The sequence below is a fragment of the Arachis stenosperma genome, chromosome 4 (genome assembly GCF_014773155.1).
Source record: "Arachis stenosperma cultivar V10309 chromosome 4, arast.V10309.gnm1.PFL2, whole genome shotgun sequence".
In the NCBI taxonomy this organism is placed as follows: Eukaryota; Viridiplantae; Streptophyta; class Magnoliopsida; order Fabales; family Fabaceae; genus Arachis; species Arachis stenosperma.
The window spans coordinates 101,966,522-101,973,377 of record NC_080380.1 but is presented as its reverse complement, the minus strand read 5'-3'; the positions used below and the strand labels follow the sequence as shown (position 1 = coordinate 101,973,377).

General features: G+C 37.0%; 2 non-coding genes across 2 annotated transcripts; both read right to left on the bottom strand.

Moving 5' to 3' along the window:
• Positions 1 to 1,450: 1,450 nt before the first annotated feature.
• On the bottom strand, positions 1,451 to 1,558 carry LOC130977638 (small nucleolar RNA R71). Its single transcript, XR_009085323.1, has one exon. It is a non-coding gene; the product is annotated as a small nucleolar RNA R71 (small nucleolar RNA).
• A 4,734-nt stretch (positions 1,559 to 6,292) lies between these two features.
• Positions 6,293 to 6,396, bottom strand: LOC130978210 (small nucleolar RNA R71). The gene has a single exon (XR_009085866.1). It is a non-coding gene; the product is annotated as a small nucleolar RNA R71 (small nucleolar RNA).
• Positions 6,397 to 6,856: the final 460 nt, after the last annotated feature.

Genomic DNA, 6,856 nt, shown 5'->3' with positions numbered 1-6,856 from the left:
TTGGTACGCCAGATCCATGCACCAACAAAATGCTGCCCTGCCCTCGCGGAGGGCAGGGCAGTGTTTCCACTTTGATGTCCTGTGTTCGAAACACGGCTGGAACACACGCTCAATTAATTTCCTTGGTTTCTTGGCATGGCACTCAACCTTAGTTCCTTGCTTCTTCCTTGTTCCGTGTTCGATTCTTGTGGCATGCATGGGTGACATTTTTCCTTTGATTTTCTTCCTTGGTGAGCCCGATACTGCCCTTGTGGAGGGCAGGGCAAGGTTCTCTTCTTCTTGGTTCCAAGGCACACTTTTGTGCTCTGCCCTTGTAGTGGGCAGGGTAGAGTTGCCTTCCTTGCTTGGTTCTCTTATGTTGCCCTCCTAGAGGGCAGTGTGCCCTTGTGGAGGGCAATGTTTGCCTCCCCCTTTGCATGCGGCACACTTCCTCTTGCTTTGACCACACTTTCCTTTCCTTGGGCTACACTTCTTAGGCCACGCTTTTCCTTTTCTTTTCTTTTCTTCACCTATAATAAACCAAAACAACCACTCCAAGTATCACTAAATTCAAGAGGCTTATAAATCAATTAAAATTCAATTAAAATTAGCTTAAACCTCATGATTTAACATTAATTTCATGGTGGTTGCTTGATTTAGAGAAGTTATGCATTTTCACTCCAAATCACTTACTTAGGATGCAAGAAAGTGTATAAATGCTAACAAAACAAGTGAAATTAGCTTGAAAAATGGGTATATGATGACTTGTCATCACATTCCTTCTCCACTCATCAAAAATTTGAACCCTCTCCTCCTCTCTGTGTTCGAATTTTTCTCTTTCTTTCCTTATTCTTATTCTTCTTCTCTTCTACTCACATAAAGGAATCTCTATATCTTGACAAAGAGGATCCCTATTATTTCCTGTTCTCTTCTTTTTCTTATGAGCAGAAACAGGGATAAAAACATTCTTGTTGAAGCTGATCCTAAACCTAAAATGACTCTGAAGAAGAAGCTAAGAGAAGCTAGAGCACAACACTCTGAAGAGGACCTTACAGAAATTTTCGAAAAAGAATGAGATATGGCAGCCGAACCCAACAATGCTAGGAAGATGCTTGGTGACTATGCTGCACTAACTTCCAACTTCTATGGAAGAAGCATCTCAATTCTTGCCATTGGAGCAAACAACTTTGAGCTTAAGCCTTAGTTAGTTTCTCTAATGCAGCAGAACTGCAAGTTTTATGGACTTTCATAAGAAGATCCTCATCAGTTTTTAGCTGAATTCCTATAAATCTGTGATACTGTAAATACCAATGGGGTTGATCCCGAGGTCTACAGGCTTAAGCTTTTCCCTTTTGCTGTAAGAGACAGAGCTAGAACATGGTTGGATTCACAACCTAGAGAAAGCCTGAACTCTTGGGACAAGCTGATCAATGCATTTCTGACCAAATTCTTTCCTCCTCAAAAGCTGAGCAAGCTTAGAGTGGACATTCAAACCTTCCAACAGAAAGAAGGTGAGTCCCTCTATGAAGCTTGGGAGAGATACAAGCAATTAACCAAAAAGTGTCCTGCTGACATGCTTCCAGAATGGAGCATCATATGTATCTTCTATGATGGTCTGTCTGAGTTATCTAAGATGTCATTGAACCATTCTGTTGGTGGATCCTTTTATCTGAAGATGCCTGCAGAAGCCCAGAAACTCGTTGAGATGGTTGCAAATAACCAATTCATGTACACTTCTGAACGAAATCCTGTGAATAATGGGGTGACTCAGAAGAAAGGAGTTCTTGAGATTGACACTCTGAACGCCATATTGGCTCAGAACAAAATATTGACTCAGCAAGTCAATATGATTTCTCAGAATCTGACTGGATTACAAACTGCATCCAGCAGTTCTAAAGAAGCCTCCTCTGCAGGAGAAGCTAATGACCCTGAGAATTCTGCAATGGAAGAGGTGAATTACATGAGAGAACCCTATGGAAACACCTATTATTCTTCATGGAGGAATCACCCAAATTTTTCATGGAAGGATCAACAGAAGCCTCAACAAGGCTTCAACAACAATAATGGTGGGAAAAATAAGTTTGGCAATAGCAAACCTTTTCCATCATCTTCTCAGTAACAGACAGAGAATTCTGAGTAGAGCCTCTCTAGCTTAGCAAACAAAGTCTCTGATCTGTCTAAGGCCACTCTAAGTTTCATGAATGAAATAAGATGCTCCATCAGAAATTTGGAGGTAGAAGTGGGTCAGCTAAGTAAAAGAGTTATTGAAACTCCTCCTAGTACTCTCCCAAGCAATATAGAGGAAAATCCAAAGAGAGAGTGCAAGGCCATTAACATGACCAAAATGGCCGAACCTATAGAGAAGGAGGAGGGCATGATTTCCATTGAGGAAGACTTCAATGGACGCCCACTGATCAATAGGAGGTCCCTTAATGGAGAACTGATGAGCGGATAATTTATACGCTTTTTGACATTGTTTTTAGGTAATTTTTAGTAGGATCTAGCTACTTTTAGGGATGTTTTCATTAGTTTTTATGCTAAATTCACATTTCTGGACTTTACTATGAGTTTGTGTGTTTTTCTGTAATTTCAGGTATTTTCTGGCTGAAATTGAGGGACCTGAGCAAAACTCTGATAAAAGGCTAACAAAGGACTGCTGATGCTGTTGGATCCTGACCTCCCTGCACTCGAAATGACTTTTCTGGAGCAATCGCACTCTAAATGGTGCGCTCTTAACGACGTTGGAAAGTAAACATCCAGAGCTTTCCAGCAATTTATAATAGTTCATACTTTATTCGAGATTAGACGACATAAACTGGTGCTCAACGCCAGTTCCATGCTGCATTCTAGAGTCAAATGCCAGAAACACGTCACGAACCAGAGTTGAACGCCAGAAACACGTTACAACTTGGCGTTCAACTCCAAAAGAAGCCTCTGCACATGTAAAGCTCAAGCTCAGCCCAAGCACACACCAAGTAGGCCCCGGAAGTAGATTTCTGCATCAATTACTTACTTCTGTAAACTCTAGTAGCTAGTCTAGTATAAATAGGACAATTTACTATTGTATTAGTCGTCTTTGACCATTCGGTCTTTTGACCACATCTTTGGTCCTTCTCCCTATTTTTGAATTCATATCACATTTTGGGGGCTGGCCATTCAGCCATGCCTGGACCATCACTTATGTATTTTCAACGGTGGAGTTTCTACACACCATAGATTAAGGGTGTGGAGCTCTACTGTACCTCGAGTTTTAATGCAATTACTACTATTTTCTATTCAATTCACTTTATTCCTGTTCTAAGATATTCGTTGCACTTCACCATGACAAATGTGATGATCCGTGACACTCATTATCATTCTCACCTATGAACGCGTGACTGACAACCACTTCCGTTCTACCTCAGACCGAACGCATATCTCTTAGATTCCCTAATCAGAATCTTCATGGTATAAGCTAGAATTGATGGCGGCATTCATGAGAATCCGGAAAGTCTAAACCTTGTCTGTGGTATTCCGAGTAGGATTCAGGGTTTGAATGACTGTGACGAGCTTCAAACTCGCGATTGTTGGGCGTGATGACAAACGCAAAAGAATCAATGGATTCTATTCTGGCATGATCGAGAACCGATAGATGATTAGCCGTGCTGTGGCAGAGCATTTGGACCTTTTTCACTGAGAGGATGGGATGTAGCCATTGACAACGGTGATGCCCTACATACAGCTTGCCATGGAAAGGAGTAAGAAGGATTGGATGAAGGTAGTAGGAAAGCAGAGATTCAGAAGGAACACAGCATCTTCATACGCCTATCTGAAATTTCCATCAATGATTTACATAATTATTTCTATCTTTATTTTCTGTTTATTTTATTATTATTATTCGAAAACTCCATAACCATATATTATCCGCCTAACTGAGAATTTCAAGATGACCATAGCTTGCTTCATACCAACAATCTCCGTGGGATCGACCCTTACTCACGTAAGGTTTATTACTTGGACGACCCAGTGCACTTGCTGGTTAGTTGTGCGAGGTTGTGAAGAAAGTGCTGAGTTATAAATATGCATACCAAGTTGAATGCCATTATTAGAGATCACAATTTCGTGCACCAAGTTTTTGGCACCGTTGCCGGGGATTGTTCGAGTTTGGACAACTGACGGTTCATCTTGTTGCTCAGATTAGGTAATTTTCTTTTCATTTATTTTCAAAAAATTTTTCAAAAATCTTTCAAAAAATTTTCTCCCTCTATTTTTGAAAAATCCTTCATAGTTTTCGAAAAATCCTTCATAGTTTTTAAGACTAACCTGGTATGATTCCTGGAATTTTGATCGAGGACTTTGAATTCATTAGTTCCTTTTTCCTATATGTTTTCGAAAAAAAAATAAAATACAAAAAATTAATAAAATCATAAAAACCAAAAATATTTTGTGTTTCTTGTTTGAGTCTAGTGTCATGTTTTAAGTTTGGTGTCAATTGCATATTCATCTTATTCTTGCATTTTTCGAAAATTCATGCATTCATAGTGTTCTTCATGATCTTCAAGTTGTTCTTGGTAAGTCTTCTTGTTTGATCTTTAAATTTTCTTTTTGTATTTTTTGTTGTTTTTCATATGCATTTTTGCATTCATAGTGTCTAAGCATTAAAGATTTCTAAGTTTGGTGTCTTGCATGTTTTCTTTGCATCAAAAATTTTTCAAAAGTATGTTCTTAATGTTCATCATGATCTTCAAAGTATTCTTGGTGTTCATCTTGACATTCATAGTGTTCTTGCATGCATCATGTGTTTTGATCCAAAATTTTCATGTTTTGGGTCATAATTGTGTTTTTCTCACTCATCATTAAAAAATTTTGAAAAAAAAAATATCTTTTCCTTTTTCTCCCAAAATTTTGAAAATTTGAGTTGACTTAGTCAAAAAATTTTTAAAATTAGTTATTTCTCATAAGTCAAGTCAAATATTCAATTTTAAAAATCTTATCTTTTCAAAAACTTTTTCAAAAAATAAATCTTTTTCATTTTTTTTATGGTTTTCGAAAATTTGAAAACATTTTTCAAAATCTTTTTCTTAATTTTATTTCAAATTTTCGAAACTTAACTAACAAGTAATGTGATTGATTCAAAAATTTGAAGTTTGTTACTTTCTTGTTAAGAAAGGTTCAATCTTTAAATTCTAGAATCATATCTTTTAGTTTCTTGTTAGTCAAGTAATCAAATTTTAATTTTAAAAATCAATTCTTTTTCAAAATATCTTTTCAATCATATCTTTTTAAAATATTTTTTTTAAAAAAATATATCTTTTTCAAAAAAATCAATTTCAAAATCTTTTCTAACTTCTTATCTTCTTATCTTTTCAAACTTGATTTTCAAATTTTTTTCAACTAACCAATTAACTTTTGTTTATTTTTTATCTTTTTCAAAACCACCTAACTAATTTTAGCTCTCTAATTTTCGTAAATTACCTCCCTCTTTTTCAAAATTCTTTTAACTAACTAATTGTTTTAAATTTTAATTTTAATTTTAATTTTTCCTTTAATTTTCGAAAATCACCAACCCTTTTTCAAAAATTAATTTTCGAATTCTCCCCCTCTCATCTTCTTCTATTTATTTATTTATTTACTAACACTTCTCTTCATCTCAAGAATCTGAACCTATCTTCACCCTTGTGTTTGGATTCTTAACTCTTCTCCTACTTCTATTCCTTTTTTCTTCTACTAACATAAAGGAATCTCTATACTGTGGCATAGAGGATTCCTCTTCCTTTTCTGTTCTCTTCTTTCTCATATGAGCAGGAACAAGGAAAAAGACATTCTTGTTGAAGCTGATCCTGAACCTGAAAGGACTCTGAAGAGGAAACTAAGAGAAGCTAAATTACAACAATCCAGAGACAACCTTACTGAAATTTTCGAACAAGAAAAGGATATGGCAGCCGAACCCAACAGCAATAATGCAAGGAGGATGCTTGGTGATTATACTATACCTACTTCCAAGTTTGATGGAAGAATCATCTCAATTCCTGCCATTGGAGCAAACAATTTTGAGCTGAAACCTCAACTAGTTGCTCTAATGCAACAAAACTGCAAGTTTCATGGACTTCCATCAGAAGATCCCTACTAGTTTTTAACTGAGTTCTTACAGATCTTTGAGACTGTTAAGACTAATGGAGTAGATCCTGAAGTCTACAGGCTCATGCTTTTCCCTTTTGCTGTAAGAGACAGAGCTAGAACATGGTTAGACTCACAACCTTAGGATAGCCTGGACTCTTGGGATAAGCTGGTCACGACCTTCTTGGTTAAATTCTTTTCTCCTCAAAAGCTGAGCAAGCTTAGAGTGGATGTTCAGACCTTCAAGCAAAAAGATGGTGAATCCCTCTATGAAGCTTGGGAAAGATACAAGCAGATGACCAAAAAGTGTCCTTTTGACATGTTTTTAGAGTGGACCATGTTTGATATATTCTATTATGGTCTGTCTGAGTTCTCTAAGATGTCACTGGACCATTCTGCAGGTGGATCCATTCACCTAAAGAAAACACCTGTAGAAGCTCAGGAAGATATTGAAATGGTTGCAAATAACCAATTCATGTACACTTCTGAGAGGAATTCCGTGAATAATGGGATGCCTCAGAGGAAGGGAGTTCTTGAAATTGATGCTCTGAATGCCATATTGGCTCAGAACAAAATATTGACTCAGCAAGTCAACATGATTTCTCAAAGTCTAAATAGATGGCAAAATGCATCCAACAGCACTAAAGAGGCATCTTCTGAAGAAGACGCTTATGATCCTGAAAATCCTGCAATGGCAGTGGTAAATTACATGGGGGAAGCCTTTGGCAACACCTATAACCCCTCATGGAGAAATCATCCAAATTTCTCATAGAAGGATCAA